This window comes from Manis pentadactyla, chromosome 14 (genome assembly GCF_030020395.1).
Source record: "Manis pentadactyla isolate mManPen7 chromosome 14, mManPen7.hap1, whole genome shotgun sequence".
NCBI classification, from domain to species: domain Eukaryota; kingdom Metazoa; phylum Chordata; class Mammalia; order Pholidota; family Manidae; genus Manis; species Manis pentadactyla.
Window position 1 is genome coordinate 1,931,977 of NC_080032.1, and position 27,987 is coordinate 1,959,963.

At 48.4% G+C, this 27,987-nt stretch overlaps 1 pseudogene; it reads right to left on the reverse strand.

Moving 5' to 3' along the window:
- Window positions 1–1,772: 1,772 nt before the first annotated feature.
- On the reverse strand, window positions 1,773–27,934 carry LOC130680779 (zinc finger protein 337-like; annotated as a pseudogene).
- Between the last annotated feature and the right edge of the window lie 53 nt (window positions 27,935–27,987).

Below are 27,987 nucleotides of genomic sequence, written 5' to 3' on the forward strand. Positions count from 1 at the left end.
CTCAGTCTCCCCTGGTGGGTTTTTCCCTAATAACTTGTTCTTAAATAGAGTCTCTGGGTTGTAATTTACTGCAACTATACTAGGCTCGATTGACGTGCTGGTCAAGTTTGGGGTAGAGTGTTTTTAAATCTTGTGACTAATTTCCATAAAGTGTACCCATGTCCCTGTAACTAATCAGTGAATCTTTAACATTTAGGAGGTATGGTTCACGTTCTTTAGCTTCTAGTAAAAAAGTGGTTGCCTGCACTTTATGTCCATGTTGAAATAAGCTCTTCCCAATGTTTTCAGGTATACTTGGGATCTGAAGCATCTCTTAGTGGCCCCCCCACTCCTGTGTGTGACAGGAGAGCGAGAGGGAGGAGGAGCAGGCCAACTCCCCTTCCTCCCAGTCAGAGGCTGAGGTAGGTCTCAAGATCAGGACCGTGTTAGGTGGGTCAGTACGTGTGTGACATCTTTCAGAATAGTTACTTCTCCCCACGGCATATTTCAAAGTGGTTCCTTTATCTTTCCCCTGCTGGAAGCATGAGTTTTTCTCAGATCTTCACTTAGAATGTGACCATGCTGAAGGTAAACCTCATGAATTTGTGGTGATTCCTCCCAAAATGGCCACCAGGCATTGTCTTCTTTATTTCTCCCAGCTGGGAGGCAGATGGCAGGGGCGTAGTGTGCAAGGCCTGGTGCACGCAGGTCAGGCCGCATCGGCCCCTCTTCCTTCCTGAGAACATTTTCTAAGGAGGGCGTAGTCATGAATATGGGTCACACCACTGAGCTCCTTCTGAAGGACACAGGCCCGTTATGCTGACGTCTGACCAAGGAGGACGGGGTTTTCCTGGTTTCTGTGGGGATGGAATCCTAACTGCACTAAGAAGCTGACCTGAGTACAGCCCACTGTCCTGCACTTTGAATATTTTCACTTTTCCAACTCTGCCAAGACCCTGTGCTCCCTCACTCCCTCCTTTCCCTTTACAATGCCCGTCACCCCTAAGAAGCAATGAGATCTATACACACGCAGATACACTAACTGGCTCATGCAAATATGAACCCCAGGAAGTCCCACCACCCGCCATCTGGAAGCCGGGTCTGAAAGCCTGAGACCTAGGGGAGCCGATGGCATGAGTCCCGGAGATCAGAAGGCCCACGTGAAGCTCTCTGGTGGACCTGAGCACCGAGGGCGCAGATGTCTGAAGGCAGGACAGAGTGGAAGTTGCAACTCCAGAAGAAAATTTCACACTTCACCTTTTTGTTCCATTTGGGCCAATGATGATGCCCACACAGCTGAGGACAATCTCCTCAGTTTACTGAGCCAAATACTCCTCCCAGGGACAGCCTCCCAGAAACACCAGAATAATGTTAGCTCTCGGGGCACCCCTTAGTGTAGGGAACACAGTTAACCCCCAGTCACTGACTCCGTGTTGCACATGAACAGCCTTCTGCATCCCAGTGTCCTTCTGCAGTGTTTATGGAGGGCAGCAGGGAGCAGTGACTCATTAGTTCCTCATCTATACATTCAAGTGCCCAAGTCATCACACCCATCACAGCTATGCCTCCACGTGGGCATTCCCCAGGGGACGGCTTGGGAAACAAGTTGAGCACCTACCTGTGCCCACATGCCAACCTGCTCTTCTGCCAGCCATGCAGGAAGCCAAATCCCAAGTCCCTATTTACCACCCATGTTGTCAGGCTGCTCTGGGTACCACTTCTGCGATGTCTCTCTGCAAAGAAGACATTGAGATGAATTTGAAGAAAACAAGGAGAGAGTGCCTGGGAACATGGAGAGAGGAGGCCGGCTGGGAGAGGGGACGCAACAGGAGTATTTGGTGGAAGTGTCATGGGCTGCTGGGTAACCTCAGGGAGGGTGTGTCAGCAACAGCCCTGCCCTTATCCCTGCGCTGTCATCACCGGCTCAGAGCTGCCCATGGGAAGCTCAGTCAGTCACAAGACCCAGTCTGCAGGAGAGACATTTCCCCAGGATCCCGGGTAACTCCCTCCTCTCCCCTGCTGTCTGCTTCTCAAACCTGGACGTTTTGTGTCAGAATCTGCCTTAAATACTTAGAACCACAGAGACTTAATTTTCATGGATGGGGAGCATCTCCAAGTTCACGTCTCAGTAGCCCTGCGGATCCCCTCGGCCTGCATGATGCAACTGCGAGCGCGGTCACGGGCTCAGCTGTAGCTTTGCACAGCAGCAGTTACTGGATGGGAACGGCTGACCACCATAGGCAGACCCTGAGGTGCGGACGGTCAGCCATCAACTAATGCTTTGGCCACACGCTGCACACAAGTGCTTCCCTGCTGAGTGGAACCTCTGACACCCACACGTGTGATTATGGCTCACTTTCCACTCCATGCAGCACACACGGTCCCTTTCCTCCATGTGTGCACTGGGGACTTGGCCACACTCCTTTCATACAAAAGGCTTCTCCCCTGAGTGTACCTTCTGATGTCTCTGGAGATTAGACTTACTCTGAAAACCTCGCCCACAATAACTACACACAAAAGGTTTCTCCCCTGAGGGTTTCCGCTGGTGGTAGATGAGGGTTTCCTTGTGGATAAAACCTACACCACACTCCCTGCACTCAAAAGGCTTCTCCCGAGTGCGTCCTCAGGTGGGAGGTAAGAGATGATCTCTTGAGAAAGCCTTTCCCACACTCCTTGCACACAAAAGGCTTCTCCCCTGAGTGTCTCCTCAGGTGGTAGGTAAGAGATGATCTCTTGAGAAAGCCTTCCCCACACTCCTTGCACACAAAAGGCTTCTCCCCTGAGTGTTTCCACTTGTGGGTTGTCAGGGATGATTTGAGGGCAAAGGCTTTCCCACACTCCTTGCACAGAAATGGCTTCTTCCCCGAGTGTCTCCAGTGGTGGGCGATAAGGGATTTTTTTCAGATAGAGGCTTTTCCACACTCTTTGCAAACAAAAGGCTTCTCCCCTGAGTGTACCTTCAGATGACATAGGAGATATGACTTAATGCTGAAATTTCGCCTACAGTACCTGCCCACAAAAGGCTTCACCCCCAAGTGTTTATTCTGATGGGTTTACGAGACTGGGCTTCCACCTGAAACTCTGCCCACAATACCTGCACACAAAGGGCTTCTCTCCTGAATGTGTACGCTGGTGGGAGGTCAGGGATGATTTATGGGAAAAGCTTCACCCACACTCCTTGCACACAAAAGGTTTCTCTCCTGAGTGTGTCCTTTCATGGGAGATCAGGCCTAATTTTTGGTTACAGGCATGCCCACACTCCTTGCACACAAAAGGCTTCCCCCTGAGTGTGTACTCCAATGGCGTATGAGGGCTGATTTTTGGGAAAATCCTTGCCCACACTCCTTGCACACAAAAGGCTTCTCCCAGGAGTGAGTCCTCTGATGGCACATCATGGTTGATTTACGGATAAAGCCTTTCCCACACTCCTTACACACAAAAGGCTTCTCCCCTGAGTGAGTCCTCTGGTGGCACATCAGGTTTGATTTATGGATAAAGCCTTTCCCACACTCCTTGCACACAAAAGGCTTCTCCCCTGAGTGAGTCCTCTGGTGGCACATCAGGTTTGATTTATGGATAAAGCCTTTCCCACACTCCTTACACACAAAAGGCTTCTCCACTGAGTGAGTCCTGTGGTGGCGCATCAGGGAAGATTTACAGATAAGGCCTTTCCCACACTCCTTGCACACAAAAGGCTTCTCCACTGAGTGAGTCCACTGGTGGCAAATCAGGGCTGATTTACGGGTAAAGCCTTTCTCACACTCCTTGCACACAAAAGGCTTCTCCCCTGAGTGAGTCCTCTTGTGGTGCATCAGGTGTGATTTATGGGTAAAGCCTTTCCCACACTCCTGGCACACAAAAGGCTTCTCCCCTGAGTGAGTCCTCTTGTGGCGCATCAGGTATGATTTATGGGTAAAGCCTTTCCCACACTCCTGGCACACAAAAAGCTTCTCCCCTGAGTGAGTCCTCTGGTGGCGCATCAGGTGTGATTTACGGGTAAAGCCTTTCCCACACTCCTGGCACACAAAAGGCTTCTCCCCTGAGTGAGTCCTCTGGTGGTGCATCAGGTGTGATTTATGGGTAAAGCCTTTTCCACACTCCTTGCACACAAAAGGCTTCTCCCCTGAGTGTGACCACTGGTGGGCAACTAGGCTTGATTTTTGGGTAAAGCCTTTCCCACACTCCTTGCACACAAAAGGCTTCTCTCCTGAGTGTTTATACTGGTGGCAGGTCAGCTGTTTTTTATGGGAAAAGCGTTTGCCACACTCATTGCACACAAAAGGCTTCTCCCCTGAGTGTGTCCGCCAATGACTATTGAGGTTTGATTTATGTGAAAATCCTTGGCCGCACTCCTTGCACACAAAAGGCTTCTCCCCTGAGTGTGACCACTGGTGGGCGACTAGGCTTGATTTTTGGGTAAAGCCTTTCCCACACTCCTTGCACACAAAAGGCTTCTCTCCTGAGTGTTTATACTGGTGGCAGGTCAGCTGTTTTTTATGGGAAAAGCGTTTGCCACACTCATTGCACACAAAAGGCTTCTCCCCAGAGTGTGTCCGCCAATGACGATTGAGGTTTGATTTTTGTGAAAATCCTTGCCCGCACTCCTTGCACACAAAAGGCTTCTCCCCTGAGTGTGACCACTGGTGGGCGACTAGGCTTGATTTTTGGGTAAAGCCTTTCCCACACTCCTTGCACACAAAAGGCTTCTCTCCTGAGTGTTTATACTGGTGGCGGGTCAGGTGCTTTTTATGGGAAAAGCATTTGCCACACTCATTGCACACAAAAGGCTTCTCCCCTGAGTGTGTCAGCCAATGACTATTGAGGTTTGATTTTCTTGAAAATCCTTGCCCGCACTCCTTGCACACAAAAGGCTTCTCCTCTGTGTGTGACCACTGGTGGGCGACTAGGTTTGCTTTTTGGGTAAAGCCTTTCCCACACTCCTTGCACACAAAAGGCTTCTCTCCTGAGTGTTTATACTGGTGGCGGGTCAGGTGCTTTTTATGGGAAAAGCATTTGCCACACTCATTGCACACAAAAGGCTTCTCCCCTGAGTGTGTCCGCCAATGACTATTGAGGTTTGATTTTTGTGAAAATCCTTGGCCGCACTCCTTGCACACAAAAGGCTTTTCCCCTGAGTGTGTCCTCTGGTATGTTATGAGGTTTGACTTACTGCTGAAGTCTGGCCCACCCTCCCTGCACATATATGGAATCTCTCCAGGGTGAATCTTCAGGTGCAAGAAGAGTTCTGACTTATCACTAAAGTCCTGTCCACTCTCCCTGTATGTTAAAAGATTCTGTCCATGATGTGCTTTTCTGTGATCAAGGAGCTTTGTCTTCTGATTAAAGTGTTGCCCACACTCTGCATATCTGAATTCTCCCCATCCTGAATTTTCTATTACTTTCAAAACTTTAGCTGTTTCTTTAGGATTTCCCCTCTGGGCTTGGCTGCCCTCTATTTCCACCACTGAGTTCCTTTGCCCCAGACTTACTGCCTGGGTGGGGTGTGGGCTGGAAGTTATCCCAGACATCTGACTCCCCATCCTCAACAAGGTCTGGGAGTTTTCTTCTCTCTCTTGACCTGCTCCCCTATCACTCTGGTCACTCTGATGAGAGAGTTCTTCCTGCTCTTGTTCCTGGTGATCTTGATTCCTCAGCTGTGGGTAATCTGTTGCACAAACACCTGCAGACATCTGAGCAGAATGGTCATGAATCGTGTGCCTCAAGGGTATGTGCTGAGCGGAGGCCAGTGGGCAGCAGGGAGAGAGATGCATTTCTGGCTTTGCTTCTGCTGGAGAAAAAGTGCCCATCAGAATGGTCACAGGCGAGGCAGCTGGACCACCACACAAGACAAATGCCACCACCTCCCATGAGGGTTCCCCTCCCAGGTAATGCTGTTCCATCTAGTTGGAAGCTTCTATCTTCTCTTGGAGAGAAGAATGTACACACTAGTGCAAGATTTTCTTCAGTCTGTTATCTAACTTCAGGTAGAGCATCATCTAAGTTACAAATGCTACTGAGCCTCAGGAGGGAGATCTTCCTGTGTGTGACAACACGGATGGCCCCGAGGTCACCATGCTGAGTCACGGAAGACAGACAAATCCCGCACGACAGCACCTGTATGTGGGATCTGAGAAACAGAAACAGAAACAGACGGACAGGCAAGGAATCTGAAGGACACCAAGGGTGGGGGCGGGGCTGGGCGCAGGCAAAACAGGGTGAGGGGATGAAGCTGAGCAAACTTCCAGCTGAACATAACTAAGTCACGGGAAGTAGTGTACAGCACAGGGAAGATGATGTAATTAATTTGTGAGGTCATACATGGCAACTAGTATCAGCATGGGGATCATTTTCTAAAGCATAAAAATAACCAGTCACTGTGGACTGAAATGAATCACACCTGAAAATAATGGGATGTCGTACGTCAATGACACCTCAGCAAAAACTGTATCAGATGTCACCTATGGTGTAAACACACGAGAGGCTCCCCAACACATGGACCACATCTTTGCACGGATTGCTGGGCCCTGTACCCTTCCTGCTCGAAACTCAGTTTCTTCCACGTTTGAGTCCCCGACTCCAGCCGACACTGACGGAGGTTTTTCTGTTCTTTGGACAAAGCTCCTTCCTGACTGGGTAGAAGGAACACCAAATACACACATATAAATCTGCTTGGCTTCGTGGTTTTCTTGGTCTGGGTCCTGCTCAAAGGTGACGTGGTCAGAGAGGCCTCTGCTGTCCGTCCTGTGTGACCACGTCACCCACTCCCAGCCCACTGTCCCAACGCCACCTCCACGTGCTTCTCTGGGAGCAGTGCCTTCACAGCACTTGTTTCCTGAAATCACAGAGGCGGTTAGGGTGCTGTTCCTGTGCCAAAAAACCACTGCAGGTAAGCGAGAGGGAGGGGGGATTGGATGGGCTCCTTCAGTGCTGTATTCCCAGGCTGAGAACAGAGGTTGGCATGGAATAAAAGGCCAAATGACGATTCATGAATGAGTATGTTCTATGAATAACCACATGCAAATACTTTTGATGTTTTAAAGGTGAACAATTAAGAAGACTGACAAGAGTTTCCTTTGCTGAGAAAGGTGGGAAATATTTCAGAAGACTTGGTTTTTATTCTGCAAGCTGCTCACCATTAAGTGCCAATGTGAGAAAATAATATATACGCACACAAAATGAATACAAAAACCACCTGTAGAAAGGAAATATTTACATTGGCTATTGTGGCTACAAGAAAACAAAACATTCATGTTCAGAAGGAAAATCTGCAGTAAAAGGAGAAACTCCACTTTGACTGAATGCACTCCTGGTGCTTTTGGCCATCGGTGTGCAGACGGTCCCAGGGGATCACCTGGCACCTCTCAAACGTGTGACTTTCTGAGTATTTACATGTCACCCGAGGGCTTCCAATTACTCTCAGTGGCTTCTGACCATTCAGAGGATACAGCGCTAGCTGCATCTACGAACCCTGAGAAGTAAGAGTGTCCGGGCTGGCAGCCTGAGTTCTGTACCACCTGGGACACCCCAAGTTCCTGAGCCCAAAGTGCTGGTTTCAAGCCCCTGCAAGGGCCCTTGTCAACACTAACAGGCCTGACATGGACTTGCTTTTGTAAGAATTCTGTGGTCAAAATATGAACACTGGGGTCATGTTTCAACACTCACACTCTGAGAAGCTGGTGGCAGAAAGAACCACTCTCCTTAAAATTCACTGACAGATAAATCAATGAGCAACTGCTTTGGGGTGGGAAAGGAGTTGTTATGTCCAGGAAAATACAGAGCAAGGAAAGAGAAAGACGGCCGAAGTCTGAATGAACTCCCAACATGCAGACCACATGGAACGGGCAAGTCAACAATGCGTTGGTGTTGGCACAGAAGGCCTGGTACAATTCCACTCACATCAAGGTCCAGAAGCGGCCAAGTGCTGCCCACTGGGCAGAACCACAGCAGTGGAGGCCTTGGGGGATGGAGAGGTGGGGAAAGGACTGGGAAGGGGCCTGTGGAGATGGGCTGGGGAAGAGCAGGGCTCAGCGCACCCAGATGCATGCACGTGAGAACACACGGCCTGTCACTGCAGGTCTGCACATATCATGGTATTCGGACTCTACCTACAAAGACCCACACGGAAACATCTGAATATTGGTTAAATGGACTTCCATGCAGTAAGGCTCATGAGTTAGAGGAAATGGTGTGTGAAACTCCCTTTGACAGCACCAGACATAAAATGGGATCTTGGACAAAAGAGGAAGGCACAGATGGGGAAATATGTCATCAAGAATATACAGCAAAATGCTAGGTGTTGAATACAACAAATAAAAATTTCAGAAGCTTGGCTCAAAGTATTGTGGGATGTAGACTTAAAAGACACATGGGGAGAGATTAAAGATGGCAGCATAAGAAGTGAGACAGAGAATCCCTCCAAGAAACCACATATAATATGAAAATATAGTTGATACAACTAATCCAAAAAGAGCAACAGGAAAGAAGACTGGGCCAGGCTGCATACACCTGGGAACAGAGCAGACCTCACTAAACAGGGTGATGTACCAAAGCCCTGATCCAACGGGACTCAATCCCGTCCCTGAACCCAGCTGAGAGGAGGAAGAGAAACAGAGTGGGGAGGGGGTGGAGCCTGAGGCTGCTAAACACGCAGCCCTGGAGATCTGCTTTGGGAGCACAATCCCTCTCAAAATAACAACAGCATTCTTCAACGAACTAGACCAAATAATTCTAAAATTCATATGGAACCACAAAAGACCCAGAATAGCCAAAGCAATATGATAAAGGAGCAATGGATATACAGAGGGGAAATGAAAGCCTCTTGAACTAGTATTGGCAACACTGGACAGCTACATGAAAGAGAATGAAAATGGATTATTTTCTAACCCTGTACACAAAACGAAACTCAAAATGTATCAAAGATCTGAATCTAAGTCATGAAACCATTAAAGTATTAGAAAAAGATGCAGGCAAAACTCTCCTGAATATAAACATGAGCAACTTTTAATGGAATGCATCTCCTCGGGCAACGGAAACCAAAGCAAAAATGAACAAATGGGACCCCATCAAGCTAAAAACCTTGCACAGCAAAGGACACCATCAGCAGAACAAACAGGAATCCAACAGTATGGGTCAATGTAGTCATAAGTGACAGATCCGATAAAGGACTGAGATCCAAAATATATAGAGAGCTCACACACCTCAACAAACAAAAAGCAAATAATCCAATTAAAAAAATGGGCACAGGAGTTGAATAGACAGTTCTCTAAAGAAGAAAGTAATATGGCCAACAGACACACAAAAAGATGCTCCACATCGCTAATCATCAGAGAAATGCAAATTGAAACCACAATGAGATATCACCTCACATCAGTAAGGATGGCCACCAGAGAAGAGACAATGAACAACAAACACTGGCAAGGATGCGGAGAAAGGGGAACCCTCCTAGACTGCTGGTAGGAATATAAACTAGTTCAACCATTGTGGAAAGCAGTATGGAGGTTCCTCAAAAAACTAAAAATAGAAATACCATGTGACTCAGGAATTCCATTCCTAGGAATTCACACCAAGAAAACAACCTCTCACATTCAAAAAGACATATGCACCCCTATGTTTATCGCAGCACTACTTACAATAGACAAGATATGGAAGCAACCTAAGTGTCTATCAGCAGATGAATGGATAAAGATGTGGTATGTATACAGAATGGAATACTACTCAGCCATAGGAAAGAAAGGAACCCTACCATTTGCAACCACATGGATGGAGTTGGAGAGTATAATGCTCAGTGAAATAAGCCAGGCAGGGAAAGGAAAATACCAAATGATCTCCCTCATTTGTGGAGTATAATAACAAAGCAAAACTTACGGAACAAAATAGACTCACAGATGCTAAGATGGGACTAATGGATACCAAAGGGGAGCGGTGGGGGAGCGCAGGTAGGGAGGGATGGAGAAGTGGATTGTGCAGCATAATGATTAGTGAACACACTATGTGTGGGGTCACGGGGAAGACAGTGTAGCACAGAGACCAGTAGGGACTCTGGCATCTTAGTACACTGATGGACAGTGACTGCAATGCGGTGTTCGGGGGAACTTGATAATAAGGGTGAATGTTGTAACCACATTGTCATTCTTGTGAAACATTCGTAAGAGTCTCTATCAATTGATACCTGAACAAAAAATAAAAATAAATAACAGACACACGATACAAAAACATGTTAAATAATTAATGCTATCAAAAAGTAATCTAATGAACCGTACTATTAATATCAGTATAGAGTAAGTGTTACTAGATTCTGGAGATGAAAGGATAGGAAGACCATGACTTGCTTCAAAATAATCGAGCTGTGGGAGAAGAGGGTGAGAGTGGGAGGAGGCAGGACTGCCCCCAAGAGAGTGGAGCTGGGAGACAGGCCCACAGAGCTCATCAGATCAGGGCGATTTCAAGTCAGGTTGCCTGTACACAAAGAACATGGCACTAACAAACTGACCATGATCACACAGGGACAGATGGATTCATTGGGGAGAAATACAATAGATGTCATGCAATAGAAGACTTAAAATTCGTCTCTCAAATACTGTACGGACAGTACAAAATGACAGACTCATGCCAAAAAAATTGGTAAAGACATATGAGAAGTGACAACAATCTACAGAATGTGTTCACGGCCGAGGCACAGTGAGGATTCCTACAGCAGGACACAAGGAGACTTCCAAGCACATGGTAATGGCAGCCATGTCAACGTGAGTCGGCTACCACGCTCCCCAAGAAGGGCCTAGGGACCAGTTAGGACAGATGAAGACTAAAAAAACACCTTCAGCATGACCAGAAGATACCCCACAAATTTACACTTGTCCACAGGCAAGGAAGGGGTATTAGCTCTCTGTAGAATCTCCCGTGATCCCACCATAAGGGCCTGGGGGAGGGAGGTCCAGAAAGGACTGGGCACACAGAGGACTGGAACAGGGGACCCAAAGGGGAACCCCCATTGCTGCAAGACAGCAAGTCCAGGTGACAGGTGAAAGAAAGAACCGTGACAAGCAGTCCCCATGGCACCCACTCTAGACAGCAGCTACCCGAAGGCAGTGACTCAGGGTCACAAGAGGGAAAAGGAAGGAGAAGTGGCCCCAGAGACAACGGTGGCAAGAAGAAGAGGTGGAAGATGGGACACACGGGGCCCTGAAGGACACAAACACAGAGAAGACACCCCACTGCTGCCTCACAGAGGCGGGTCAGCAAGGCCACAGAGGGAAAGCCTACTGGGGAGAAGGTGGGCTTCCTGCAGTCGGAAGGTATCACGGCACCCAGGATACCCCTCACTCATCCAAGATGATGGTGTGGGAGGGAGGCAGGGCCAGGCAGCCCCAGCAGCCGTGGTGCAGGAGGACAGCTTCCGGCCAGGGTCTCTGAGCAGCCGCCCCAGCCCCGCAAGGCCGAAGGCCAGTGTCCACCCGGAGGCTCCCCTCACCTGCACAGCGGACTGGCCGGTGTCTCCTCTCTTCCCTCCAGGGCTCTTCCCCTCGCTCCAGCCACGTGATGAGGTCTGGTTTGGAACAGGGAATTCCTGCTTAGCGGGAAAAAGGAGGAGGTCAGTTTTGGTTATAGGCCAGAGACACTATGTACTGGTGCCAGACTGGGTGGGGAAGGCCGTGGGGGTGGGATGGAGCTGGGCCCCATGCATTCCAGGCTGTGTGGTTGCTGGCAGGCCTGGGATCCCGCACTCCCAGAGGCACACAGCCCCCGCCCATCCCCAGGGGAGCAGGAAGCGGAGCACCCACATCTCAGTGGGACCCCAGGGAGAGTAAGATTCAAAGGGGACAAAACAGCCCTGAGGGGAGACCCCGCTCACCCAGCGACTCCAGGTGGCTGAAGTTCTCCAGCATCACGTGTCTGTACAGGGTCCTCTGCGCAGGGCTCAGCAGCTTCCACTCCTTCTGCGTGAAATCCACAGCCACATCCTCAAACGTCACCAGAGCCTGCAACACAAACCCAGGCCTGCTCACCGGGAGGCTGCGAGCCACAGCCTGGCCATGTGCGGGCACGGGGTCTGCATCGTCCCCCAGCTTTGCAAGCGACCACCGGGTGCCAGACCTTCCACACTGCAGGCGGTGGTTACCAGGGGCAGCCTGAGACGGACAGTACGTCTGCCCTCCTCCCCAGCCCGAGGACCTGCCTCATCCCGCAGGGGCTGATCAGGTAGGTCACCTCCCCTGGACGGCTGCTGCCTTGGCCCTGTACCAAGGAGGCAGCCACCAGGCAAGTGAAGGGATGGGTCCGTCCTGTGATGGCAAAGATGGGACATCTGGTACGTCTCACCTCTCTGCCGGCCTTCCAGGGTCCCAGAGCCGCCTTCCTGCTCTCCATGGAGAAGGGAACCCCTCGGAGGGCTGCTCTGCGGGGAGGGAAGAGAGTAAGAGCGTAGCTGGGTGCGCCCGCCCCGTATGAGGCAGGGCTGACCCTCGCAGTGGAGGGCAGTCATGGGCTCCAGCACGGCCACCTCCAGGGTCCTGACAAGGGCAGAGCGAGCCAGGCTACCTGCTGGCACAGCTCCACGCTGGGACCTGGGCGTGAGGCTTCAGCGCCACGGGAGCTGAGTGAGGATTTCTTACCATGCTGAGTGAATGAGAGACGGCGTTGGGACCCCACAGGGGAACTGCTGCCTGTCAGGTCAGGGTCCAGAGATCCAGGGGACCTCATGACGGCTCTAGTGACTCTCCCAGCCTCAGGCTCCATGTGCTTAAGTAACCACAGGGCTCACACCGGAGGCCACCAGTACATGGTGTTGGCAGGATGCACAGCATGCTCCTAACCACATGCTGAAGCCCAGGGGAGATGTGGGCAGGTAACGTGGTGGGGCCCCAGTATAGAAGCAATATCCAACCGCAGGTTAACCGCAGCCAGCCAGCTGAACCCCCAGATCCCCTTCCCCATTTGGGCGGTGTGGCAGCCTGTGCCCTTGGAGCTGATGGCAGGTCACACTGTGTAGGCCTCGGGGGTTTCTGATCAGAGGTGAACGGGTAGAGCCTTCCGCCCAGGACTGCTTCTCACAGCACCTGGCCTACCTCCACCCCTAATATACCCAAGGTCAGGTGCCAAGGCTGGGGACCAGCTGAGAAATTAGGATTATAACAGTTCCTAGTATCTCCACGCACCATCAGCACGGGAGGCAGGTGAGCTGTGGTGAACAAGAAGCCCTAAGACACAACAGAGTCGTCCACACGTGTGGGAGCCGCTGCCACCTGGGTCCTGGTGCAGCAAAGCACCTGTGGGGAACTTTACTGGGAGTCGGTGTGATCCGAACACGAGCCGGTCGGAAGGTGACACTGAAGAGTCATTAAACAATACGACCACACATGGTGTCATTACAGTAGGGCAAAGGGTCCACGGAGGCTCGTCATACCGTCCTTTCGCAACTTGTATTTTAAAAAATAACAGTGAAAATATGGTAATTTAACTGTCAAACAAAGTGCAGAGCAAAAGGATGTCATTGGAACGTTCTCCATATTGAGAAATACAGGCCTGGGGCTAACAGTGAAGCCGGAGAATAACCGAAGTGGCCACGTGCTGGAGAGAGAATCCGACCGCTGGGCGGCGTACTAGCTTAGAGAGGCTTAATAAGACATCGTGTAGAACTGGTCAGAAGGAAAAGCATCGAAATCCCCTATGTTCTGTATGGGAAGTCAAAAGCATTTTTTAACATTTGTTCTTGTGATTTCTTTATACAGACTTTTTATACCCACTCTGTTGCATGTCTATCTATTCAAAAGTCAAAATGTTATGCTCCTGTATTTACTTTCAAAAGTTTAAATATTTTATGTTATCTGCAGTCTAAGTCACTTTTTATTTCCTCTTCTCATTATTTGTTGCCAGGTCACAGAAATACAAGTGATTTTTAAAAACCTGATTTTCTATCCTGTGAAGTTCTAAGTTCTCTTCTTAGTACAAGTAGTTCTATGATAGATCCCTTATGAGATATATATATATATATATATATATATATATATATATATATATAGTTGGAGAGCCAGGGAGAGGCTTTTACTTAGAAATATAGTGAGAGGACAGACCTCCGGGCTCATTGCAGGAGGTGATGAGAGAGCCCCCGCTAAGGATATTTTCTAGGAACACAACAATGTCTTCTGGGAATAAAGACAGTCGAACTTTTTTCTCAGAGCTTATGCCTCTTTTTCCTTGTTTGCCCGACTAGATATTCTAGTATAACGCTGAGGGAGGGTGGGGAAGGCTGCACGCAGATGCTCGCCCCTCATCTTCCAGGAGGGCACCTCACCACTCACGCACGCCTTTGCTGCTTCCCACCAGCAGGCACTGAGCTATTACTGCGCTATGTAGAGGACACGGCCCGGTGCTCTCAGCGGAGTGAGAGACGCACTACCTACTGCCGAGAGAACAAGCCGGTAATAAACCCTTTCACACCCAGAATGATCTACTCTCATTTCTTTGGTCACTGAATCCATACTGAACTTCTCCGAGGCAGGACGCCCCGCAAGACAACTCCATTAAAGTGGCAAACTGAACTGGTTCAGGACATTAAGGCTCTGTCCTCTCTTGGGCATGAACTCCACGTGGCCAGAGTATATGATCCTGTGCACGTGCTGCAGGACTTCATCTGCTAACGTTTGGTGAGCTTCTCTGACAGCCTCTGGGCTGATGCCTCACATGAAGGGGCATGAGGGACGTTAGAGAAACGTCCTCCAAATCCCGAGAAGTAACATGTGCACAGACATGTCTTAGAATACAACAATGCAGGGACAGAATTCATTTTATGACGTTTTACTGAGTCTGTGTCTCTGAGAAACTGAAGGTGATTGGCCGCCCTGCACTGAGTAAGTCCATCGGCACAACTTTCCCAACAGCACTGCCTCACTCATGCCTCTGGGTCACATTTGGCAATTCTCACGTTATTTCACACTTTTCATCGTTCTCCTATTTGTTAGGTGACCGGTGATCTTTGATGTTGCCACTGAAGTGCTTTGGGTGCCCCCCCAATGCACCCACGAGACGGCAGAGTCCATCAGGGGGCGTCCCGAGGGCTGTGCTCACTGGCGGTCCCATCCCTCTCCCTCTGCTCAGGCCTCCCTGTCCCCTCACACACAGCAATGTACAAATAAGGCCAACGGGTTACCCGACAGTGGCCTCTAAGTGTTCCAGTGAAAGGTCACCTGTCTCTCCTGTTAAATGAAAACCTAGAGAAGATTCAGCTGAGGGAGGAGGGCATGTCAGAAGCCAAGATGGGCTGAGAACAAGCCCTTTTCACCAAAGACTGAGCCCAGTTCTCTGGGTATGAACACATAGAAAAGGTTCATGAGGGCAACAGTGCTCCTCCACTGAGCCCCCATTTGATAAGACGAAACAGCCTATGGACGATATGGGGAAGGTTTCACTGGTCTGGACAGGAGACCAAACCAGCCACAACATTCCCTAAGACGAAAGCCTGACCCAGAGCAAGACCCTCAGTCTCTTCAATCCTATGGAGCTGAGAGATGTGAGGAAGCTGCAGATGAAAGGGCTGAAGCTGGCAGAGGTTGCCTGATGCACTTTAAGGAGAGGAACCACCTCTGTAACATAAAAGTGCAGGGAAAGGGGCAGTGCTGACGCTGAAGCGGCACAAGATCTTTTCTGAGAAGTTCCAGCTGAGAACACTGACGAGGGGGGTACACTAAACAACAGGCTTGTAGTGTAGACAAGGCAGCCTTGCATTGGAAGATGTCATCTACGACCGTGATAGCTGGAGATCAGAAGGCAGTCCGTTTGCAAAGCTTCAGAGGACGGGCTGGCTCTCTTGTGAGGGGCTAATGCAGCTGGTGACTTTACGTTCAAGCCCATGCTCATTTACCATTCTGAAAATCCTAGGGTCCAGGAAATTATGCTATATTTAGAAAAGATTCCTTCCAAATTTTACTTCTTCACAATGCAGCTGGGCACCTAAGATCGCTGACAGAGGTGTACTCTCTGGTGAACATTTGCAGGCTTGCTTACACATCCACTCGATGCAGCCCTTGGATTAAAAAGCGCTTTTGGCTTTTAAGTCTTATTATAGAAGAAGCACATTTCATAAAGGTCCAGCTGCCATAGACAGCGATTCCGCTCAGGAATCTGGGCAGAGGAAAGTGGAAATTTCTGAAAAGGATTCTCCCGTCTAGGTGCTATTGTAAGAATACTTAGGATTCCTGGAAAGAAGACAAAATATTGACATTTACAGAAGTTTGGAAGAAGCTGTGCCCAAATTTTGCAAGTGACCTCAAGTGGTTCATGACTGCAGGGGAGGAAGTAACTATAAATGTGGTGAAAACTACAAGAGACCTGGGTCTCCAAGTAAGGCCTCAAGAGGGGACTGGACCACTAGAATCACAGCATAAACTTTAATAGATAAGCAGATGCTTTTTAGGCACAAACAAAGAGGTCTCTTGGGGTGGAATCTACCAGTCGTGCAGATGTTGTCAGGGTTGCTGAAATGACAGAGAAAGATTTAGAATATTTTATAACTTTAGATGAAACGCAGCAGGACAGTTTGTGACACTACTATTTTGGAAGTTCTGGTGTGTGTAAAATGCCATCGATCCGCATCCCAAGCTAGAGAGAAATCTTTTGTGAAATAGAAAATGGGACACAATAAAGATCAGAACATAATAAAATACAGAAATTAAAGAACAGGAAAAAAAGGAATGAAAAGGACTGCTCTGTCTTCAAGAAGATAATCAACATAGATAAACCCACAGCAGATTTGTCAGGAAAAAAAAGAAAGGACACAAATAAAGTCGGAAAGAAAAAGGAGAAATAACAACTAACACCACAGAAATTCAAAGAATTCCATGGAAAATTGTATACCAAAAAACTGGACAAGCTAGAACACGTGGACAAATTTCCAGAAAAGTACAAACTTCCAAAGCTGATCTGGAGGAAAGAGAAAATCTGGACAAATTACCAGTAAAAAAAATTGAATTTTATTTTAAAAACCCTCAAAAAATGAAAAGCCAGCTGAATTGTTCCAAACACTCAAGGAAACGCTAATACGCATCCTTCCTAAAGCATTGCCAAAATAGAAGACCGAGGGCTACTTCCAACCTCACTCTATCAGGCCAGCATCACCGTAAAAGCAAAACAAACGCACTGCAACAAAACAGCATGAAAGACCAACATCCATGGTGAACAGAGATGTGAAAATCCTCCACAAAATAATAGAAACCAAATTCAAAAACACAGCAAGAAGACCATCCAGCACGACCACATGCGATTTCTCCCTGGGAATTGAGGAGCAAAATTATTTGCAAATTGACTAATGTGATACACAATAAAAAGGATAAAAATGAAGTGATAATCTCAACAGATACTGAAAAATCACTTGAAAAAAATTCAACATCGATTCATGATAACAGCACTCAACAAAACGGATGTACACAGAACACATTTCAACATAAGAAAGGGCACATAAGACAACGCCACAGCTAACGTCAACTGAATCGGGAAAAGCTGAAATATTTTTCTCCAAGATCAGAAAATAATCAAGTACACTCTCACCTCTTTTATTCAACATAGTAGTGCAAGTCCTAGTCATGGCAACCAGAGAAGAGACAGAAGGCTTCCAAATTGGTGAGGAAGAAGAAAACTGTCACTATTTGCACATGACATATTATACATAGAAAACCCTGGAGACTTCACTAGAAAACTGTTAGAATGAGTAACTGGATCCAGCGAAGTTGCAGGATACGAGATCAATATACAGACATTTGTGGCATTTCTACATAATAACAATGAACACAAGGAAAAACCAGGAAACCAATTCCATTTGCAACTGCATCAAAAAGAATAAAATACCCAAGAGTCACCTTAACTAAGGAGGTGAAACAGCTGTACGCTGAAAGCTGTAAGACGCTAAAGAAAGAAATTGAAGAAGCACCAGTAAGTGGAAATCTACCCTGTGCTCCTTTATAGGAAGAAATAATATTGTCAAAATGGCCATCTTGCCCAAAGGAACTTACATGGTCAATGCAATCCATTTTGAGACACTAATGGTATTTTCCAGTGAACCACAGAAGACTCCAAAGAGCCAAAGCAATCTGGAGAAAGAAGAACAACGAATGGTGAAAATGGGGGCATCATGCTCTCACACTTCAGGCTACAGTACACAAAACACTGTGGTACTGGCACAGAGCAGGCCCATAGGCCAATGGAACAGAATGCAAAGCCTAGAAATAAAGCCACATACATGTGGTCAATTAATATATGACAAAGGAACTACAAATATACAGTGGGGAAAACAGGCAGTGTTGGGAAAGCTGGACAGCTTCGTGCAAGGGAACGAAACTGGATTACGCTTTAACTGCACGCAGAAGAGTAAACCCAAAATGGATTAGAGACCTGACACTAAGACATGGAGCCATGACACGCTTAGAAGTAAACACAGGCACAAGTGTCATATTTATGGCTGCATTACTTAAAAGAGCCAACTTATACAAGCAACCAAACTGTTGGAAGAACAGATAGATGTGCTACATGTATGCAATGGAGCATGATTGAGCCACAGGAAAGATATCCAGACACTTGTGACAGAATGGGTGGACCTGGAGGGTATGATGCTAAGTGAAACGCTACACCAGGAAGAGGAAGAAAACACTATATGACTTCACATATTATACAAAACAAAACGAATAGAATTCACTGCCAGACTCAGAGAAGGGACTGGTGGTTACCATGGGAAGGGAGGGTTTGGGATTGGGGTTGAAGTAGGTGAGGAGGATAGAGGTACAAAAACTCAATCATAACGAAATTAGTGGGTGAGTGAAAGCAAGGCATAGAGCATACAGGCCATAGATTTCTTCTATGTTTCTATGTCAATAGTAAATAATAGTAATTACACTAGTTGGGGTGAACACTTAATAATGTATGTAACTGCCAAATCACTATGCTGCAGATCTAAATCCAGTGTAACATTATACATCAAATATCCTTCAGTAAAAAATCATGATAAAATTAAACTTTCAGACTTAAAAAAATGAAGAATCAAACACTTTCAGAAACACATGAATCTAAAAGCCCAAGACATCCATTCCGCAAAACCCAGAAGGATGACCTCAGAGAGCCTTACTGAGATACCAGACCCCTCAAGCATGCTGACCTGAGCCAGAGGTTTAAGAACCCAGGGTCGGCAGGAGGAGGAGCTTAGGACAACGGCGGTGCTGGCCACTCGGGGAGAAATCACCACCGTGAGCGGAAACCTAGGGAGAGAGGGCGCTGTCTGTCATCTGCACTGGCCACAGTCAGTTGTTCTGTCACACTGACAGCGCGGGAGGTGGTTCCCAGTTTGTGGCTCAATCACAGATTCTCAGTATCATTACAAACATTTAGACAGTTCTGAATAAATGTTTCTCCAAATGCTGAGTGGCCGTAAGAAAGTTGTCAGTGATTTAAAGAGGTGTTTTTAAATAATATCCACATTACAGTTGTTTTGTGGGGAAAGAGTCTCTAGAGTTCCCTACACCGCTGTTCCCAAAGTCCTAATTTTTGGTTATATTTTGAGCACAAATAGTGCCACGTAGTCAGGTGAGTGGTGGGCGCATCATCTGTCCTCCGGGCACAGGGGTACAGGCAGCACAGAAGTAGATTACTTGGAAGAACCCAGAAGGTGCGAGGGAGGGAGTTGGGGGAACATACAGCAAAGTCAGAGAGATGGCGCGTCACCTCGTGAAGGAGGAGACGCCTGTCCACACGTGGGAGCTGCACCTTCACCAAGACGCACAAGGAAAGAACAGGAGAGAGAAGTGAAAAGTACCTGCTGAACACTAGACAGTTCTCTTCCCATGCCTTTCATACTAACGGCCCCGAGCACGGAATCGAAATTGCAAAGACGTTTTTGAGCCCACTAGGGAGAGTTCCATGGGACCGAGTAGCTGGTGAAATTAGGGGATTGTTAAACTTCTAGTGTGATAATGGGGCCAAAGATGAGTTAAAAAGCAAAGCAACCACACTCGCGCTCAGGAAGCCTGCTGCAGTGTCCGCAGATGAATGAGGTCTGACTGGGCTCAAGACACGGTATGAAAATAGAAAGCTTAGGGTTAGGGTGGGGCCTGGAGACACAAATAACAAACTGTTGGGCTGATGAGGGTATCAAGAGATTATACATTATATTTGAATTAATGTTTAAGCATTTTTCATTATAAACTTAAACATGGATTCTCTCTTCCCAAACAAACGGGAATGAGAGGAGAGTCCTCTCTGCAGGCCCAGAGTGGACACCCCCACGAGCTCTGGCTGTTCTCACTCGGGCCCCCTGCCGACATTCCTGGGCGCCAACACGTGCAGTACAGGAACGGAGAGGCAGCGACGGCGGCTTCACAGAGTCAGCAATGCCTCACGTTTGAATGCCAGGCACACTGGGAACATTTAGCTCCTCCACTTATAATTCATTAAAATGTTGAGGAAACAAACCATCCTGGGGTGATGAGAAACTTTCATATACTGATTCGGATGATGGAGACTCAACAGCTTATATTTATCAAAACTTTCTGAACTGTACCTTAAAATGAGAGGGTTTTAGTGTGTTGAAATTATACCTCAGTAACACTGATGATTTCTTCCTTTGCAGAGCAGAGATTCCAGCCCTAACCAGCAGGTTGGATGAGAGATAAACCGTGGATAGAGCATAAAGCCCAGGACCTGCACAGATGCATTGCTCATGGAATGCTACCTGAACCGTTTTTCACATGGCCGGTTCTACACCAGGCATGCGGTCGGCTGCGCACAGCACTGACAGGCGCAGGGACAGACGTGTCCTGAGCAAGGGGCTGGGATCTGGGGAAACGTTTCTCACTGAGAGGCTTGGTGGCCTGAGAAGCAGCTGAGGCTCTGAGATCACATGGCACAGTGCAGCTCACAGGCCGTCAGTCACGGCCGGGGGAAAGCCCTCCTGGTTTGCAGCAGAGAAGGTAACAGGCAAGGAGTATCCAACCCAGGCAGCTGTCCTCCCTATGCCCAGCACAGTCCCCTCCCCTGTGGGCACAGGACTGGAGGAAGCAGAGCAGGAGGCTAAAAGAGTGTGTCCTGGGAAATTCCCAAACCTGTGGTCAGTGGCCGAGAAGAGACCCAGAATGTAGGCATCTGAACACAGCCTGTCTTGACGTGATGCTGACACTGATCAGAAAGTTTGTCCTCTTAATTCATCTGGAACAGAAAGTTTTAATATTAACACTATTGAACTATTATTGGGCATTCACTGTCCACCAGAGATGGAATACCTCACAACAAACTTATGATGTGGTTACTTACCACCCACCTTTTTCAGATGAGGAAGTTGAGGCACAGAGAGTTTAAATTTGTAACAAATCCGAGGTCTGAAGTCTCACTGCAAAGCCCATGCTTCACACCAGTGGGCATGGCTAAGGCGATGCCCAGCATACACACATGGGGGAGAATGTGGACCAAACCAGAATGTCTGTGTTCATAAGAAAACCACACGCCCAAAGATGTTACTCTTCTTATGGTCCTATGTTGGCAAACAGAGACTTAATGCCAAACCTGGTGGTAGTTTCCACCCTCCCTGGAAGAGAACCTTTAACCAGTCAACATGTTATTTCCTGCTCAGCACTGGGAAATATACTGAGACCCCTTCTGCTCCCCTTCAGGCATCCTCACATAAAACAATGGATCCTTGGCCAGTAATTTCCTTTCCTCTGCTCCCTTTCCACCTTTAATAACCTTTACTTTTCTGCAGCCGAAAGGGGTCTTCCTCCACTCACAGAGGCGATGCTGCCCAGTCTTGAGCGATATAATAAAGCCCATTAGATTTTCAGATTTGCTCAACTGAGTTTCACTTTTTTCAACAGTTGCAAAGTGATGTGTCAGATGAAGCTGATGCATTCATGGGGTAATAGTATCTCTACTTCTGGGTTTTGCTCACAATTTTTGCCACAATAAGTTAAAACCATTTATTTGGCGGTCATCCCAATGGCCTACTGGTGTTGGAAAACCTGCCTGGCCTCACTAGACCTCCCACGCCAATAACCGAGGGAGTTGGAGTGAGGCAGGGGGAGGAAGGACAGAGTTAGAGAATTAGTCCGTTAAAGCTCAGAAGGCCAGCTTCACATGGAATGTTTGAATACTCCCCGGATAAAGGAAGTATCTCAGCACAGGATATGTTTTCACTGTGTCAATGGGCTCATACCTTTGTAAGATTTACTTTATCCTGCTAAAAGCCCCAGCTTATTCAGGAGAAACTCCATCCTAAAGCTAAGACTGAATTTTAATCAAAAAGAGAATAACTCAGCTCACTTTGGAGGCAGAGCAGATGGTCTCGATTGATATGCTTCCAGGCAGGACTGCTGTTCTGGGAGGGAATCAGACAGGTAAATGTCTTGTGCTAAGTTAAAAGAAAAAACTTAGTGTCTCATCAAAGATGAACATTCTGGAACCAGTGGACAAGTCCACACTCCAAGCCTTTTGTTATATTCCTGAAAATCCCTCACCGCATATAAAACCGCCTGCACTTTTTAAGTGTGTAGCCCTTTCCAATCTTTCACCGCACCTGTCTCTTAGGTAGCCCACACTCCCCTTACTCTGTGTGCACATTTTTGCCTTAAATCAACTCTCACTACTACAACGCTCTATATCTATGCTTTTCCAGTGTGTCTGGGTCACTTTGCTTTGTCATTGTGATCCTCTGCATTGAAGCTCAAACCTTAACGCCCTCTGCCCCATTACAGATAAGTAAGGAGGGGCTGCTGAGAGCTCAGATCTGGGCTCGCAAATCACTGTCACCTGGGTGCCCCCAGATTGCTCTGAAGCTCACGGTCATGCTCTCTAGCAGCCTTCCTGAAAGCCCCACTTATCTCTAGGAAGTTCGCAGAACATAACCTCATTACATCCTGCGCTCTGCGGCTCCCCCAAAGCCTGGGGTGGTAGGGACTCGGTTCCCACGCTGTGCAGATCCCAGTGCACACTGGACGCAAGGTGACACCGGCTTAAGCAGTCAGCAGGGGATGCGCCCCATGCAGAGCAGAGGTTCAGTGAACTTCCTTTGTCATTCTCTCTGTCATTCCCTCACACTCTCGCCTTAATAAACTGCTTCCTGGAGAAGGGGATTGAGGGGTATTATGATCAGTTCACACGGTGTGTGGGGGTCCTGGGGAAGACAGTGTAGCACAGAGAAGACAAGAACTCTGGCATCTTACTACATTGACAGAGAGTGACTGCAATGGGGTACAGGACGGGGTACACAAGAATGGGTGTGAACGTAATAACCACATTGTTTTTCATGTGAAACCTTCATAAGAGTATAATATCAATCATACGTTAGTAAAAAAATTGTATAAACATATAATAAAATAAACTCCCTCACCTTATACTCACTTCCCTCCCACTCCCAACCAACTCCCCTCCCCCAAAAATATGTCCCCACTGTTTGAGGGGAAGCACTATCTGGGAGGAGAACTGAATCAAGAAATTGCTTGTATTAAGTTTATTTTACAGAACATCTACAGGACAGACTACGGATGGTGGTATAACATCTCTCACCATATCTCAGGTCATGAGGCCACATATCATGAGACTGTTAGGCAGAAGAATAGATATGAGTGGGTGGGGTGGAAAGAAAATAAGGCCAGGAAAACCCACTAGGAGGGACTCAAAAGACTTGGCCACTTCAAACTGGAGAGCCAGAAATGATGGATAGTTAATGAGTTAAACAGTAAGGCTAAAAAGTCCTGGAGTAACTTGGCCTGGAATTCTTGAATATTCCCAGATAAAAGTATCTCAGCATAGCCTCTGCCTTCATTTTGTCAATTAGATCATGCCACTGTAAGATTTACTTTGCCTGCTAAAAGGCCCAGCTTATTCTTTAACTTTAACCATATGCTGTTTTTTTCCTCCTACAGCCCCTAATGAAGTAATTTGCAACCTGAGCAAGAGATAAGCATCATGATTAGTTGTCGGGAGCCAGTCCAAACTGCCCACCTGATGGCACTGCCCAGATGCCCAGCAAGAAGGAAACAAAGTGGACTTCTGACAGGAACAACCCCGCTAACTCTCCTTATTATTATGGTGTTTGGAAATGTTGTTATTGTGTATTTATACACCTAAATTGGAAAACCAAATTTAAAATAACCTGGGAGAAATGCCAGAGGCAAGACCACCTTTCCCCCAGAAAGTAGGGATGGAGTGACAAGAGGAGGACCCTGAGAGGACTTTGGAAACAAGTATTAGCATATAATAAACAGGGGTTGTTTGAGTGGGTCCCAGTACCCTCTCCCCACCCAACTCGGCCCTGAGAGGAATTTCTAAATCACTCCTAGACCTGTTGGGTCCCGGGTGAAAAAATAAAACAATAAAACAGAGCCAGCATGTATAACGGACGGGATATTGTGTGTGGAAGGGCCTGGCATGACTGTACACACTCTCCCCATTGAAGAAATTTTCTTGTAGATATTATTGTATATGGTTTAAAGAAACTCTAAAAAAGCACATGACCCTGCCCTCCCTGGGAAGAAAGGTGGCCTGACTGGGCCCCTAAGCCTTCGGATTCATTGGTTATTACCCCCTTACCTCATCCCCCCAGGGGCAACACTCTCGTCTCTATGAAACTGGGCAACTACCCAAGGGTACAGTTTCCAGTTCCCGCAATTACAATCAGCTTAGTTTTGCTACACTGCTTTGATGATAGACTGTTTTGCTGTTTTTCTTTATATCTGCATGTAATGCTCTAGACCTAGAAAAATAGACTTAGCTATACTTAATACTTAAATGAATAGTAACCGCGGTAATTTTAGAATCAATAATAAGGAAACTGCAAGTAGGGCCCAAGCCAACCAGGTGTGAGGGAACATTCTGAGAATTAAGTCTTGTTTGTTCCGAAACCGCTAGGGATGCCCAGCAAGCACAAGTGCAAAACATTAATAATTGCTAAGGCGCCAATAATCTCATCTCTAAAGATTGACCTTTACGTGAATATTTTTTCTCAAAGAATCAAATGTTCTAATCTTTGTGAAACTGCGTACTCAAAACATATATAACCTTGCTAAATTTCAATAAAACAGGCCAGGCTCAGCTCGGAAACTCTGCTAGTGTCTGTGTCCTCATTCATTCATTCCGTCACTTGCCGACGCCATTCATCCCTCAGGGATCCCTGGACTCGCTGGAGCTGGACTCTGCCAATTAATTTTGGAAACAAGCCCAGCTCTGAACAGCATCGTAACAACAGGAACGATTCCAGCTTAAAACCAAGATTGCATTTTAAAACCCAGGAAATTAAGCAGTACGATTCTTAAAACACTCTTTAGCAAACAGACAATGACTCAGCCCACCTAGGGGGCGGGGCAGGCAGTCATAAGGTGACATGCTGGCAGACAGATGGTGCTACCCTAGGGAGAAATCAAAGCACTAAATTTCCTGTGTTGAGTTAATTTTGTAGCATTACCTGGAGGACAGAGAAGAGACTTAACATCTCATCACAGATGATCATTTCGGGTCCACTTAACTAGTCTACACTCCCTAGCCCTGTCACATTCGTGAAAAATCCATAAAATGGGAAACCCCCAACCCTTCAGCATGCACCGCTCTGAGGTCACCCACACTATCTAAGTGCTTAGCCTTGAATGAAACTTGAACCTTCCAGCGCCTCTTCTCTGAGATCGCCCACATCACTTTCTCAGTGTGCACTTTCTCTAAATACAATGCATGCCCTTCAGGGTGTCTCGCCTCCCTGAGGTCACCTGCACTTTATCCCTAAGTAAGTAACTTTAAAGAAAACCTCTACTCTGCTTCACTACTTTATCTCTGCCCTTCAATTCTCTGTTGCAGTGGGGGCAGGAACAAAGGAAAATAAACAACGCTCTGCTAAAGACACCACAAGTCATGCGTATGCCCAGCAACGCCCCAGCTTTTCCCCATTCTTGAAAGCCTGAAAAGACACAATCTTAAGACTACGAGTGAAACTTCTGAGGCTACCCGCAACTCCCCTTTATTCGAGTGGTACTTTTTGACTTAAAGATTTCTCACTGGGGCGACCAACTTATTTTGTTTTGTCTCTGCGCTCTTCCAGCGGTGAGCGTCTTTGTTACTTCGCTATTCATTCTAATCTGCAGACTGAAGCGCAAGCCTTCACCCTCTGTCCTACATCGGGTAAGTAGGGAAGGGCCACCAAGGTCTGAGTTGGGCTCACAAGTTGCGTCGCCTGGGACACCGGGACAGACCTCCCGCTGTACGACCGTGCTCTTTAGAAGCTGCCCCCAAATCTCCTTTCTTGGCCTTCGGGAAGTTCTCAGAACACGGCCTCACCCCGCGCAGTGCTCTGCGCCTCCCCGATATCCTGGGGTGCTAGGGCGTGGTTCCCAGGCTGTGCAGATCCACGCGGACCCTGCATCCAGGTGACCCGGCCGTGCAAGTTGCCGAGGCATCTGCCCACGCGGAGCTCAGTGAGCGCCCCTTTCCGCCCTCGGCCCTCGCCTGCTCTCTGCCGCTGCTCACCGTTCTGGTCACCGCCCTCACCTCCACTCGTCCGACCTGTTCGAGAACTCCCTCTCCTCGGGCGTCAGGAACCCTCCCGCCCAGGCGGAGGCTCCGCCCAGCGCGCGGGGAGAGGCCCTCCAGATGTAGCCGCCCGACGACCCCGGGACTCCCCGGGCCGCAGCTCCCGACTTTTCCCAAAGGCTCTCCTGGCGACTCGCCCTGTCTCCCCCTGGGACACGGACCCCCTGCACCTGCGGCCTGCAGGCGCTTCCGGCCTCAGTAACCCTCCCCGCCACATTCGCAGAGCCGGCATCCTCCCTGCTCGGAAGAGGGAGCTGGACAGGGGGCTGCAGGGCCCCTACTCACCCGGGGACGGACGGCGGGTGGGGACGGTGGCTCTGCGTCCTCGGCCGGAGGCAGACGGAGGCTCTACGCATCGGCGTGGCCGTCCACCGGAGGACACTACCCGGGATCCTGTGCGCAGGCCGGATTCCAGAACCCAGAATCCTCGGCGGGCAGTTAAAGACGTCCGTACCCAGAATCCTCGGCGGGAGGCTCCAGGATTCCAGGACCCAGAATCCTCGGTGGGGCGGTTCCAGGACTTCAGTGCACAGAATCCCTGGTGGGCGGGTCCAACGCGTCTACACCACGAATCCTGGCGGGGCGAGTTCGAACCTCAGTACCCACAAACCTTGGCGGGGCGGCTTCAGGACCTCAGTACCCGGAATCCTCAGGCCCTCTTCAGCTGTCCAGCACTAACTCACCCGTACCCAGAAGAGTCAGCGCGGCACCGCCCCAGGCCTTCAACACCCAGAATCCTCGGAGGCGTGGCCAGTGGTGTTCAGTATGCAGAATCCGTGGGGCAGCTCCACCTCCCGGGACTGCACCTCCCAGAAATCTCCTTTAGGTCATGCCTGCAGTTCAGACTCGAGTTCCCAAGCCGCAGGCGCTGCCTTTTGTCTCAGCTTCAAGTGAGGCCTCCTTGAATACTGAAGCTGCATGGCCTCTACCCCAGTTGCTGGATGGACGTTGTGGGAGCTGCGGGAGCATCTGCTGCACAGCCGTGCTGCACCTTACATGTAGGGAGGCAAGTTCCCTTCCCTGTGTAACAGACCATGTCACTCTTTCCCCTTCCAGGCACCTTCTAAAACTCCCATTTCTGTACCTCTACAAAGTAAGTTGCCAAGAAAATGAAAAGGTTACAATCCTGGGCTGATGCACAGTCTCCCCTGAGCCAGATGGGACTGAGTGTCCTAAAACATTGAGGAGAGAACCATTCCCAAGTCTGCAAAACTTGAGTTCATGATCTAATGGGCCCACAGCAGCCCCAATGCAGGAGTTCCCGGTCTGCAGGGGACCCAGGGCATCAGGCCGCTGCAGGTTCTATGAAACCTGCCTATGCCTAGTGGTCCCTGCAAGCATCCAATGTGAAAATCTACCCCATCTTGACTCATCCAGGAACAGGACCCAGAAAGGGAAGCAAATCTGGCAGGAAGAGTTGGGACTCAGCAAACCATAGCTTGCCACACACGTGCCCCTTGCTGACAGATGACCTCA